At 36.0% G+C, this 13,219-nt stretch overlaps 1 pseudogene; it reads left to right on the forward strand.

Annotated features, from left to right (window-relative positions):
• Nucleotides 1–1,219: 1,219 nt before the first annotated feature.
• Nucleotides 1,220–1,743, forward strand: LOC131757045 (ferritin light chain pseudogene; annotated as a pseudogene).
• Nucleotides 1,744–13,219: the final 11,476 nt, after the last annotated feature.

Raw genomic sequence — 13,219 nt, forward strand, 5'->3', positions numbered from 1 at the left:
TAGCATAACTTTGACCTCTTATTTACACCTTAGTGCAAATTTCTTCACTTTCTTGGAGTTTAAGTAAAAAATGGTATACAACATTGTAAATCAACTATATGCCAATAAAAATTAATTTTAAAAAGGTAGAATAATTAAAACACAGCATGGAACAATAAGGGAAAATGTATTGTTTTTAGATACTAGTTGTAATAAGTGATAAAGAAATTTTTAAAAGGAAATTCTATATTTATATAGATGAGATAAATATAAAAATTCTAAAGGAAAAACACTAAATAAGAAGAAAGTAATGCATACATTAAAGACATATGAAAAAGTCCATATAGGTGAATTCATTTTCATTGCTTTAAATCACAAGACAAAGTTTGGCATTCAGTCTTCTAAATAAAATGGTTTTTAGCTATGTCTTGATCAAGTCACATTAGAGACTAGAACACCGTATGGCTCATAGTAGAGGCTCAATACATATGTTTCTTCAAATATATCTAAAAAACTTACCAAAAATTGTGATGTTAAAATTTTCTGTCCTCAGCAAATGTTAACAGATTGCAGAAGGCCACAGGCTTCTGGATTAATGTATCATTAAGGGAACAGCTGCCACTATTTTTAGTGAGGTTCCTTTTCCAATGACGTAAGCAAAATTATTAGGTTATAGGTTTTCTGATACCCAATATCAGCCTGATCATTTTCACTGATAAGAGCAAAGTTTTTACAAGTCCCCTTTCTCTGAAACCATCAAAGATTACAATGACTACTGCTAACTGTTAAGGCCATTTGGAAAGCTGATATGTCTCAAAACCTCAGAAGAAATACTCCCATAGGTAATGGACTTTATTCAAAGAAGTCTGATTTCAATTCAATCCAAAAATCATTTCTTAGTTCTCATTGTGTGCAAAGCTTTGGACCAGGCACTGAGGGGCTATGGAGACCAGAAGACACAGAGGATGATCTTAAGGAACTTGCCCTCAAGGAGCTGGCCTTCAAGTAAAAGAATAATAAACACAAATATGCAGTGCACTCAGCAGTCCCACAGATCTCTCTCTTGCTCCAACGATGTTTGGATGGAACAGACCCCAGGGACATCCCTTGCTCCAGCCTCTGACCACTCTCCAACCTTTTTTCTAGTCACAACCTTTGGAATCAGCCACTCAGCTATCCTTCATCACCAGGACTAGCCAGCACCATTTTTTTGAGCTTAACTTCTTATTACCGATCAACCATGAGCTCCCAGATTTGTCAGAATTATTCCATCGAGGTGGAAGTCGCCATTAACCGCCTGGTCAACATGCATCTGCAGGCCTCCTACACCTACCTCTCTTTGGACTTCTATTTCGACTGCGACTGTATGGCTCTGAAGGGCGTGGCCACTTTTTCCGTGAATTGGCCGAGGAGAAGCACGAGGGTGCCAAGAGCCTCTTGAAAATGCAAAAGCAGCAAGGCGGTCATGCCCTCTTCTAGGATGTGCAGAAACCATCTCAAAATGAGTGGGATAAAACCCAGGACACTGTGGAAGCTGCCATTCTCATGGAGAAGAACCTGAACCAGGCCCTTTTGGATCTGCATGCCCTGGGTTCTGCCTGTGCAGGCCCCCACCTCTGTGACTTCCTACAGAGCCACTTCCAAGATGAGGAGGTGAAACTCATCAAGATGGGTGACCACCTGACCAACCTCTGCAGGCTGGCTGATCTCCAGGCTTGCCTGAGCAAGAATCCCTTAGAAAGGCTCACCCTCAAGCACAACTAGGAGCCTCTGGAGCCCAGTGGCCTTTGAGGAGCCCTCTCTGGTGTCAGGGCTTCTGCCTGAAGCCCCTCTCTGCAGCCACTAGGCAGTTTTTTAACCACTCTGGAGCACACTCATCCAAGCCTTGGACCAAATGGAAACAGTAAAGCTTTTTGAAGCAAAAAAAAAAAAGAAGAAGAAAGAAAGAAATGAAACACAAATAACTATAATTCAAAGTAAAGTGACATATTTGTACAAATGGAGATGAAAGAAATATGATTGGAAAAAAAAAAGAAATATGATTGGGAGACACAGGGAGAGAGGTTATGATCTCCAAAAGTGAAACTAGAAAAGCTTTCAGGATTTTCTAGTTATTGATTAAGTATTATGTCAAATACAATTGTGAGGAAGAGACAGAAGATATTTTAGGTGAAACAGAGACAAAGATATCTGCATATGCATGGCTTGGACAGAGACAGTGAAGATTATGGAATATGGAAGGATATACTGCAAAGTAAAACTGGAAATGTGTCAGGGACAAGATTGTGAAGACCTTGAATATCATGCTAAGGAATTTGTATTTATACCCTCTGCCCCACATACATGCTCCAACGGTAGCCAAGTTCTTAGCTGTACTAGAATTGCTTCAGGAAGATCATACTCTGTAAGTCTCATTTACCCCTTGATGCATTTTCAGAATATTGATTCTTGGTTGCTTATTCATACTTTCAGGTTAAAAACAAACAAACCAATTAAAAACCTTATATTGAGCTAATCTTTAATATAATGAAATTTTTTATTTTGTTACTTGTAGCTAACCCTTTCTCCCACTTATTGAGCCACTGGCAATACGAACAATGTCTGGTTAACAATATCCCCATCTCAGCTCTGTGCAGGAAATCTACATGTGTCTCATGAAAGTCATGTGGCAAGAGCACCTCACATTTATATAGTACTTTATTGTTTGCCACCCATTTTCAAATACATTGTGACTCTGTCACATAGTGTAATACTTTATTGTGCCCTGTAATTTGACAAACATTATGCCAAGCTCTTTATATTCAACCCTATTTAGAAATGAGAATATTAAGGGTTATAGACATTAAGAGACTTCAAAAGGTCACAGAACTAATAACTAGAAATAAGATCAGGGCTGACTCTAGAATTTCTACATTAACCATCATGCTGTATTATTTCCTTTATAAACACATATACCCCAAAACTAGTTATGACATTTTCATCAAGCCAACAACACATTTTTGTAAGTCAATGACTTTCTAGACTTTGTTCTTCTAAATTCTTAATTCAATTCAGACTACTACTAAATTGATCTTACTGCTTCAATGCATCCAAAACTATCAAAAATGTATCATTTAATCTTTACTTACCTGGACTATGCCAGCCAAGAGAACAATGCATTTGAAGTTGTATGCCACACCTTATGCATTAAAGGATATTATTAAAGGATAAATGGAGAAGGCAGACAGCAGAAGCAAGAAGAACTACAATTCTGCAGCCTATGGAAAGAAAACCACATTCACAGAAAGATAGACAAAATGAAAAGGCAGAGGACTATGTACCAGATGAAGGAAAAAGATAAAACCGCAGAAAAACAACTAAATGAAGTGAAGATAGGCAACCTTCCAGAAAAAGAATTCAGAATAATGATAGTGAAGATGATCCAGGACCTCAGAAAAAGAATGGAGGCAAAGATTGAGAAGATGCAAGAAATGTTTAACAAAGACCTAGAAGAATTAAAGAACAAACAAACAGAGATGAAAAATACAACAACTGAAATGAAAAATACACTAGAAGGAATCAATAGCAGAATAACTCAGGCAGAAGAACAAATAAGTGACCTGGAAGACAAAATGGTGGAATTCACTGTTGCAGAACAGAATAAAGAAAAAAGAATGCAAAGAAATGAAGACAGCCTAAGAGACCTCTGGGACAACATTAAATACAATAACATTCACATTATAGGGGTCACAGAAGGAGAAGAGAGAGAAAGGACCCAAGAAAATATATGAAGAGATTATATTCGAAAACTTCTCTAACATGGAAAAGGAAATAGACACCCAAGTCCAGGAAGTGCAGAGAGTCCCAGGCAGGATAAACCCAAGGAGAAACATACCTAGACACATAGTGATCAAACTGACAAAAATTAAAGACAAAGAAAAATTATTGAAAGCAACAAGGGAAAAATGACAAATAAGATACAAGAGAACTCCCATAAACTTAACAGCTGATTTCTCAGCAGAAACTCTACAAGCCAGAAGGGAGTGGCATGATATATTTAAAGTGGTGAAAGGGAAGAACCTACAACCAAGACTACTCTACCCTGCAAGGATCTCATTCAGATTCAACAGAGAAATCAAAAGCTTTACAGACAAGCAAAAGTTAAGAGACTTCAGCACCACCAAACCAGCTCTACAACAAATGCTAAAGGAATTTCTTTAAGTGGGAAACACAAGAGAAGAAAAGGAACTAGAAAAACAAACCCATAACAATTCAGAAAATGGTAATAGGAACATACATACTGATAATTACCTTAAACATGAATGGATTACATGCTCCAACCAAAAGACGCAGACTGGTTGAATAGATACAAAAACAATACCCGTATATATGCTGTCTACAAGAGACAGCAGACCCACTTCAGAGCTAGGGACACATACAGACTGAAAGTGAGGGGATGGAAAAAAGATATTCCATGCAAATGGAAATCAAAAGAAAGCTGAAGTAGCAATACTCATATCAGATAACATAGACTTTAAAATAAAGACTGTTACAAGAGACAAGGAAGAACACTACATAATGATCAAGGGATCAATCCAAGAAGAAGATATAACAATTATAAATATACATGCACCCAACATAGGAGCACCTCAATACATAAGGCAAATGCTAACAGCTATAAAAGAGGAAATCAACAGTAACACAGTAATAGCAGGGGACTTTAACATCTCACACCAATGGACAGATCAACCAGACAGAAAATTAATAAGGAAACACAAGCTTTAAATGACACATAGACCAGAAAGACTTAATTGATATTTATAGGACATTCCATCCAAAAACAGCAGATTACACTTTCTTCTCAAATGCACACGGAACATTCTCCAGGAGAGATCACATCTTGGGTCACAAATCAAGGTTTGGTAAATTTAAGAAAATTGAAATCATATCAAGCATCTTTTCCTACCAAAATGCTATGAGATTAGAAATAAATTACAGGGAAAAAAATGTAAAAAACACAAACACATGGAGGCTAAAAAATACATTACTAAATAATGAAGAAATCACTAAAGAAATCAAAGAGGAAATAAAAAAATACCTAGAGACAAATTACAATGAAAACAAGACCTATGGGATGCAGCAAAAGCAATTCTAAGAGGGAAGTTTATAGCAATACAAGCCTACCTCAAGAAACAAGAAACATCTCAGATAAACAATCTAACCTTACACCTAAAGGAACTAGAAAAAGAAGAACAAACTAAACCCAAAGTTAGTAGAAGGAAGGAAATCATAAAGATCAGAGCAGAAATAAATGAAATAGAAACAAAGAAAACATTAGCAAAGATCAATAAAACTAAAAGCTGGTTCTTTGAGAACATAAAAAAAATTGATAAACCTTTAGCCAGAAGGTTTTCTTCTCATCAAGAAAAAGAGGGAGAGGACTCAAATCAATAAAATTAGAAATAAAAAGGGAGAAGTTACAACGGACACCGCAGAAATACAAAGTATCATAAGAGACTATTGCAAGCAACTCTATGCCAATAAAATGGACACCCTGGAAGAAATGGACAAATTCTTAGAAAGGTATAACCTTCCAAGACTGAACCAGGAAGAAATAGAAAATATGAACAGACCAATCACAAGTAATGAAATTGAAACTGTGATTTAAAATCTTCCAACAAACAAAAGTCCAGGACCAGATGGCTTCACAGGTGAATTCTAGCAAACATTTAGAGAAGAACTAACACCCATCCTTCTCAAACTCTTCCAAAATATTGCAGAAGAAGGAACACTCTGAAACTCATTCTACGAGGCCACCATCACCCTGATACTACAAAAAAAGAAAATTACAGACCAAAATCACTGATGAATATAGATGCAAAAATCCTCAACAAAATACTAGCAAACAGAATCCAACAACACGTTAAAAGGATCATATACCACGATCAAGTGGGATTTATCCCAGAGATGCAAGGATTCATCAATATATGCAAATCAATCAATGTGATACACCATATTAACAAAATGAAGAATAAAAACCATATGATCATCTCAATAGATGCAGAAAAAGCTTTTGACAAAATTCAACACCCATTTATGATAAAAGCTCTCCAGAAAGTGGGCCTAGAGGGAACCTACCTCAACATAATGAAGGCCATATATGACAAACCCACAGCAAGCATCATTCTCCATGGTGGAAAACTGAAAGCATTTCCTCTAAGATCAGGAACAACACAAGGATATCCACTGTCACCACTATTATTCAATATAGTTTTGGAAGTCCGAGCCATGGCAGTCAGAGAAGAATAAGAAATAAAAGGAATCCAAATCAGAAAAGAAGAAGTAAAACTGTCACTGTTTGCAGATGACATGATACTATACATAGGAAATCCTAAAGATGCCACCAGAAAACTACAAGAGCTAATCAATGAACCTGGTAAAGTTGCAGGATACAGAATTAATGTACAGAAATCTCTTGCATTTCTATACACTAACAACAAAAGATCAGAAAGAGAAATTAAGGAAACAATCCCATTCACCATTGCAACAAAAGGAATAAAATACCTAGGAATAAGTCTACCTAAGGCAGTAAAAAACCTGTACTCAGAAAAGTATAAGACACTGATGAAGGAAATAAAAAATGACACAAACAGATGGAGAGACATACCATGTTCTTAAATTGGAAGAATCAATATGGTGAAAATGACTGTACTATCCAAAGCAATCTACAGATTCAGTGCAATACCTATCAAATTACCAATGGCATATTTTACAGAACTAGAACAAAAAATGTTAAAATTTGTATGGAGACACAAAGGACCCCGAGTAACCAAAGCAATCTTGAGGGGAAAAAAACGGAGCTGGAGGAATCAGACTCCCTGACTTCAGACTATACTACAAAGCTACAATAATCAAGACAATATGGTACTGGCACAAAAACAGAAATATAGATCAATGGAAGAGGATAGAAAGCCCAGAAATAAACCCATGCACCTGTGGTCAACTAATCGATGACAAAGGAGGCAAGGATATACAGTGGAGAAAAGACAGTCTCTTCAATAAGTGGTGCTGGGAAAACTGGACAGCTACATTTCAAGAATGAAATTAGAACACTCCCTAACACCATACACAAAAATAAACTCAAGATGGATTAAAGACCTAAATGTAAGGCCAGACACTATAAAACTCTTAGAGGAAAACATAGGCAAAACACTCTATGACATAAATCACAGCAAGATCTTTTTTGACCCATCTCCTAGAGTAAAGGAAATAAAAACAAAAATTAAAAAAATGGGACCTAATGAAACTTAAAAGCTTTTGCACAGCACAGGAAACTATAAACAAGATGAAAAGACAACCCTCAAATGGGAGAAAATGTTTGCACTGAAATCAACAGACAAAGGAATAATCTCCAAAATATACAAACAGCTCATGCAGCTCAATATTAAAAAAACAAACAACCCAATCCAAAAATGGACAGAAGACCTAAATAGACATTTCTCCAAAGAGACATACAGATGGCCAAGAGGCACAAAAAAGCTGCTCAACATCACTATTTATTAGAGAAATGCAAATCAAAACTACAATGAGGTATCACCTCACACCGGTTAGAATGGGCATCATCAGAAAATCTGTAAACAACAAATGCTGGAGAGGGTGTGGAGAAAAGGGAACCCTCTTGCACTGTTGGTGGGAATGTAAATTGAGACAGCCATTATGGAGAACAATATGGAGATTCCTTAAAAAACTAAAAATAGAACTACCATATGACCTAGCAATACCACTACTGGGCATACACCTAGAAAAAAACATAATTCAAAAAGACACACGCACCCCAATGTTCATTGCAGCACTGTTTACAATAGCCAGGTCATGGAAGCAACCCAAATGCCCATCAACAGACAAATGGATAAAGAAGATGTGGTACATATATACAATGGAATATTACTCAGCCATAAAAAGGAACAAAATTTGGTCATTTGTAGAGATGTGGATGAACCTAGAGACTGTCATACAGAATGAAGTAAGTCAGAAAGAGAAAAACAAATATTGTATATTACCACATGTATGTGGAATATAGAAAAATGGTACAGATGAACCAGTGTGCAAGGCAGAAATAGCCACAGATGTACAGAACAAACGTGTGGACACCGAGGGGGGAAAGCAGGGTTGGGGGTGGTGGTGGGATGAATTAGGAGATTGGGATTGACATGTGTACACTAATATGTATAAAATGGATAACTAATAAGAACCTGCTGTATAAAAAGTTTAAAAATTAAAAAAATAAGACATTTGGGAAGAGGCTTCCTTTTAAAAAAAAATGTGCAATTAGGCATTTGTTTAGCATTTCGCCTATTTTATAGAGGAGGAGATTGAAGCTTGGAGACTGAGGAGCCTGCCTGAGTTCACACAACCTCTAAGGGGGTATTGTTTGGTCTGCTCAGCTCAGCTCAGCTCAGCTCAGCGCTTGCCCTCATTATGGCTGCACAGGCAGAGCTAGGCAAAGAGAAGGTCAGGGAGCAAGAAAAAAAAAATAAAAGGATAGATGGTTGTAAAATGCACCAATGGTAAGGCAACCAGTTTGAAACCTAAACATATTTCACTATTTTAGGTTTTCGAATTCTGAATATATTTCATTACTTTAATACAAAACAAAATTCTTAAGAGGACAGTTAAACAAGTAAGGTTTCTGAGGTCAAGGTCAGAATGAAATGTGTAATCTCTCAAGAATTATTCTTTTTCAAAACTGCATCTCCTGGATGTTATAGATGTGGCCTTGCGGAAGTTGGGTGTTTTATTCATAGGAGAGTAGGAAGGTTTTCGGGGCATGCCCTCTGAACTCTGTCATTAGTGTACTTCCATTGCCATTCAACTAGCAGCATCAGCTATGTTTCCCATCCCTCTACCCTGCGAAATGTAACAGCACTTTCCTGCAATGTTGCTGGTTGGATTCGTTCTTGCGTCTCCTAAGAAGGTCATTGCCAGGTGAAGAAAAAATGAAGCCTAATAAAAACTACAGGAGTACAATTAAATTGAATTTAAATGAACATTTTATTAGAGGAAGATCAAAGTTCTCTTTCTATTTGTTAATGAAATACCATTTTGATGCTATACATAATAGAACTAAGCAAGAAATTTTAGTCCTAGAAGGAAATTGCTAGCCTGGTAATGTTCTACCAGAGAAAAGAGCAAAATGCCTTTTTAAAGAAGTTTTACCATCAGGTTAATTCTAAAAATCTCACAGCTATGAGATTTTCAATATTAGCTGAAAATTTGAAAAGCTATCCAGGAAGGAAAACCAAGTAATAATAGTTTTGTAATTGAGTGAAAATCATTTGTTCAAGACAAGTGCCCAGCTCCTCCTTAGCAGAAATCCCAAGAGAACAAATATGTGGAGCCACTGAACTATCAAAGAGAAGCAAAGAAGAGAAAAAGATATTACATGTAAACTATTATTATTCTGGAGACAGAGAAAAATGGTTTCTCTCTCGAAAGATAACATGAGCCAAAATAACTTCAATGGCCATTTGGGGAAGCATGATTGACTGAGTAGCAGAGTGAAACATGCTCTCCAGGGAACTGAACAGGCCTTAGAAACCCCACAAATAAAAATGGGTCATGATCACGATGACAACTTATCTACATTTTTTTATTACCTTAAGAATCCATTAAAGAAAATAAATGTGTTCTCTCATAAGAAAGACTTTGTTCCAAAAAATTATTTGGTATGCTTTAAATAAACCATATTTATAATTCACAGGCATGTATGTTCCAGTAAATATTAGTATGAAAACCCAAGCAAGATAATTTGAGAAATCTATTCACTTTATTTATAGTTAGCACTAGGGAAATCAAATGGCTATGTTTCTGGTAAAAATGACTGATTTACATTTCATTGATATAAAAAAGATAAATAACAGTTTTATTGACACTATATTGAAATATTAACTTGTAAAAACGTAAAAATAGGCATCCCTTATCTTTCATTATTTAACACACTTTCAATGTTCTCCTTTTCTAAATGTTCTTTTTCTGCCTTTTTTTCTTCCTTCCCTTTCTTTACTCTTATTCATGCAGTTTCATAGGATGATGACAGTCACAAACATATGAATATCACTAGTAAACCCACAGCACTGAAGTCTTATTATGAACCAGGCACTTTATATTTTAATCCTCAAAATATATTAAAATATATTTTAATATTTTAATTTATTTGTCCTTTTAGTACCTGAGGAAAAATCTCCCACTTCATTGTGTTTTACAGAACTTCCTTCCTAGGGTATAAACCATTTTACTGAACTTATTTTATATCTTTTTCTCTATTGGTCTAAGCTCCTTGAGGGCAGGACCCTATAAGCACCTTTGTGTTTCCAGGAACCAGCTCAATACCGAGGACTGAACAAGTGGTGTTAACCTCATACTAACAAGCTTTTTCTTAAAGGGCCAGTAGTAAATATTTTAGACTTGAGGGCCATCCAGTCTCTGTCACAACTACTCAACTCTGCCACTGTAGTACTAAATCAGCCACAGATAAAACATTTTTTTAAAAAATGAGCATGGCATAGCACAGAGAGATCAGCTCTGTGCTTTGTGACCACCTAGAGGGGTGGGATAGGGAGGGTGGGAGGGAGATGCAAGAGAGAGGAGATATGTGGATATATGTATATGTATAGCTGATTCACTTTGTTATACAGCAGAAACTAACACAACATTGTAAAGCAGTTATACTCTAATAAAGATGTTAAAAAAAATGAGCATGGCTCTAGTCCAATAAAACTTTATTTACAAAAAGGTAGGCAGCCTGTATTTCAATAAAACTTTATTCACAAAAAGGTGGGCTGCCCACAGCACCATAATTTACCAACGCCTGCCATAGAAAGGTGGGCATAAGCACAAAAGTGAAGGCTAAATGGTGAGTCTAAAAACATTGTAGCCTAGGTGAGAATTACTTACTCCTCATGCAGTGTGTCCATAAATAAAATATGGTTGTCTTCAGGTTTTAAAACTTTATATAGGGCTTCCCTGGTGGCGCAGTGGTTGAGAATCCACCTGCCGATGCGGGGGACACAGGTTCGTGCCCCGGTCCGGGAGGATCCCACGTGCCACGGAGCGGCTGGGCCCATGAGCCATGGCTGCTGAGCCTGTGTGTCTGGAGCCTGTGCTCCGCAACGGGAGAGGCCACGGCAGTGAGAGGCCTGCATACCACCAAAAAACCCCCACAAAAAACAAAAAACTTTATATAAATGATTTCATAGAATAAATGGCTTCCTACAACATTCTGTTATTGAGAAATGTCCGTGTTGACGCCTGTGGCCTCTTATTCATTATTGTATAATTGTATATAGTATTGTATACAGTATATTGTATATACTATACTATAATTGTATATACAATATTGTAATACAAATATGTAGTATATTGTATATACTATACTATAATTGTATATACAATATTGTAATACAAATATATAGTATATTGTATATACTATACTATAATTGTATATACAATATTGTATATTGTATATACTATTGTATAATATTCCATTGTACCAGTAGACCACAATTTTCCCTTGCTCTTGATGATAGATATTTAGGTTATACTACCAAAAATGCTGCAACTATCTTATATAAATTCCCTTAAAAATGTGCTGTTTTCTGAAGGGACTATACCTAAAAATGAAATTGCAAAGTCACCAGACATAAAAAACATTCAATTTGAATAGATAGTTCCTATTGTAGGCAGAATAATAGTTCCTCAAAGAAGTCCATGTTCTAATCCCCAGAACTTGTGAATATGTTTGTTTACATGGCAAAGGGAAATAAAGGTTGCTAACCAACTGACCATGAGATGAGATTATCCTGGATTATCCAGGTGGGCCCAATGTCATCACAAGGGTCCTTATAAGTGCAGGAAGGAGGAAAAGAGTGAGAGGAAGAACCAGAGAGATGGTAGTATGAAAAGGACTCAGCTCAATATTTCTAACTTGGAAGATGGAGGGAATGTAGACTGCCTCTAGAAGCTAGAAAAAAAATAAGGAAGCAGACTCTCTCCTAGAATTTCCAGAAAGGAACACAACCATCCTGACACCTTAATTTTAATCCAGAAAGACCCAATTCAGACTTCTGACCTCCAGAACTGTGAGATAATAGATTTGTGTTGTTTTAAGATACTTAATTTATTACAGCACCAATAGAAAATTAACACATATCCAGATCTCTCTACAAGTGTGAGCTCATGTTAATTTATATGCTTACTAGCAGTATATAATACCTGGAGTTATTGTTTTTATATGGTTTTAGGAAGGGCTATAACTATGTTTTTCAATATGCATAGCTACTCAGTATAATTTATTGCATCATTTCCCTACTGATATGCAATACCAATTTCATTATTATATCAAATTTTTATATATAAGTGGATCTGTTTCTTAGTTTTTTTATTCTATACGACTGGTCCCTTTACCTAGCCTGTTTCAATACCATGTTATATTGATTACCATTTTTTTAATAACTTTTGTCATTTATAATTTACTATTGTTTCATAATTTTACCTTATTTTTCTTCAAAGTTGTTTTAGCAACTCTTGGAATTTTGTTCTTCCATGTAAAGAATTCTCAGAAATTCTCTCTTAATATATTACTGCTCTGATGTTCTATTATTTTTTTCTCTGGTATCTCTTCTAGAAGCCTCTCTATTTCCCATCTCTTACAACTGCTCTATTATTTCTTCTTTAACTGATTTCTCTTTGCTTTGCTCTGGCATTTAGCACTCTTCTACCTAATTAATTTGTTTTCTTTACGAAGTTTCTCTCATTGCATGACTTGCAGAAGGTAAGGGGAAGAGAATGCTCCAGAATCCCCAGTTGACATTCAAGCTCATTTTTCCAGAGAGCAGCATTGTTCATGATAGCTGTTTCCTTAGTGGTATTAGTATCCATGGACATTTCAGGAATCCTGTGAGTTAAAGAGGATTTTGATAGCTGGTGTAGGAACCTAGCCACTATACAGAACAGTTGGTTCTAAGGAAAAATGTATTCTAGGTTCCAAACAATGAACTTCAAAATGAATTTTTAAAATACAATCTGTTTGTAAGGTGGAAACTGCCTTTATAAACACAAACTCACATAAACATCAGATGGATTTTGTTTGTATGTGCTCCACAATCCCAACTCTCTCCACTTGTAAATAGACTTTATAGTGGCCTCCAAAATTATCTATCAACTTAATGACATCAAGAAAAATGTTTAGCTCTCTAAGAGCCAA

Source organism: Kogia breviceps, chromosome 5, assembly GCF_026419965.1.
Source record: "Kogia breviceps isolate mKogBre1 chromosome 5, mKogBre1 haplotype 1, whole genome shotgun sequence".
NCBI classification, from domain to species: Eukaryota; Metazoa; Chordata; class Mammalia; order Artiodactyla; family Physeteridae; genus Kogia; species Kogia breviceps.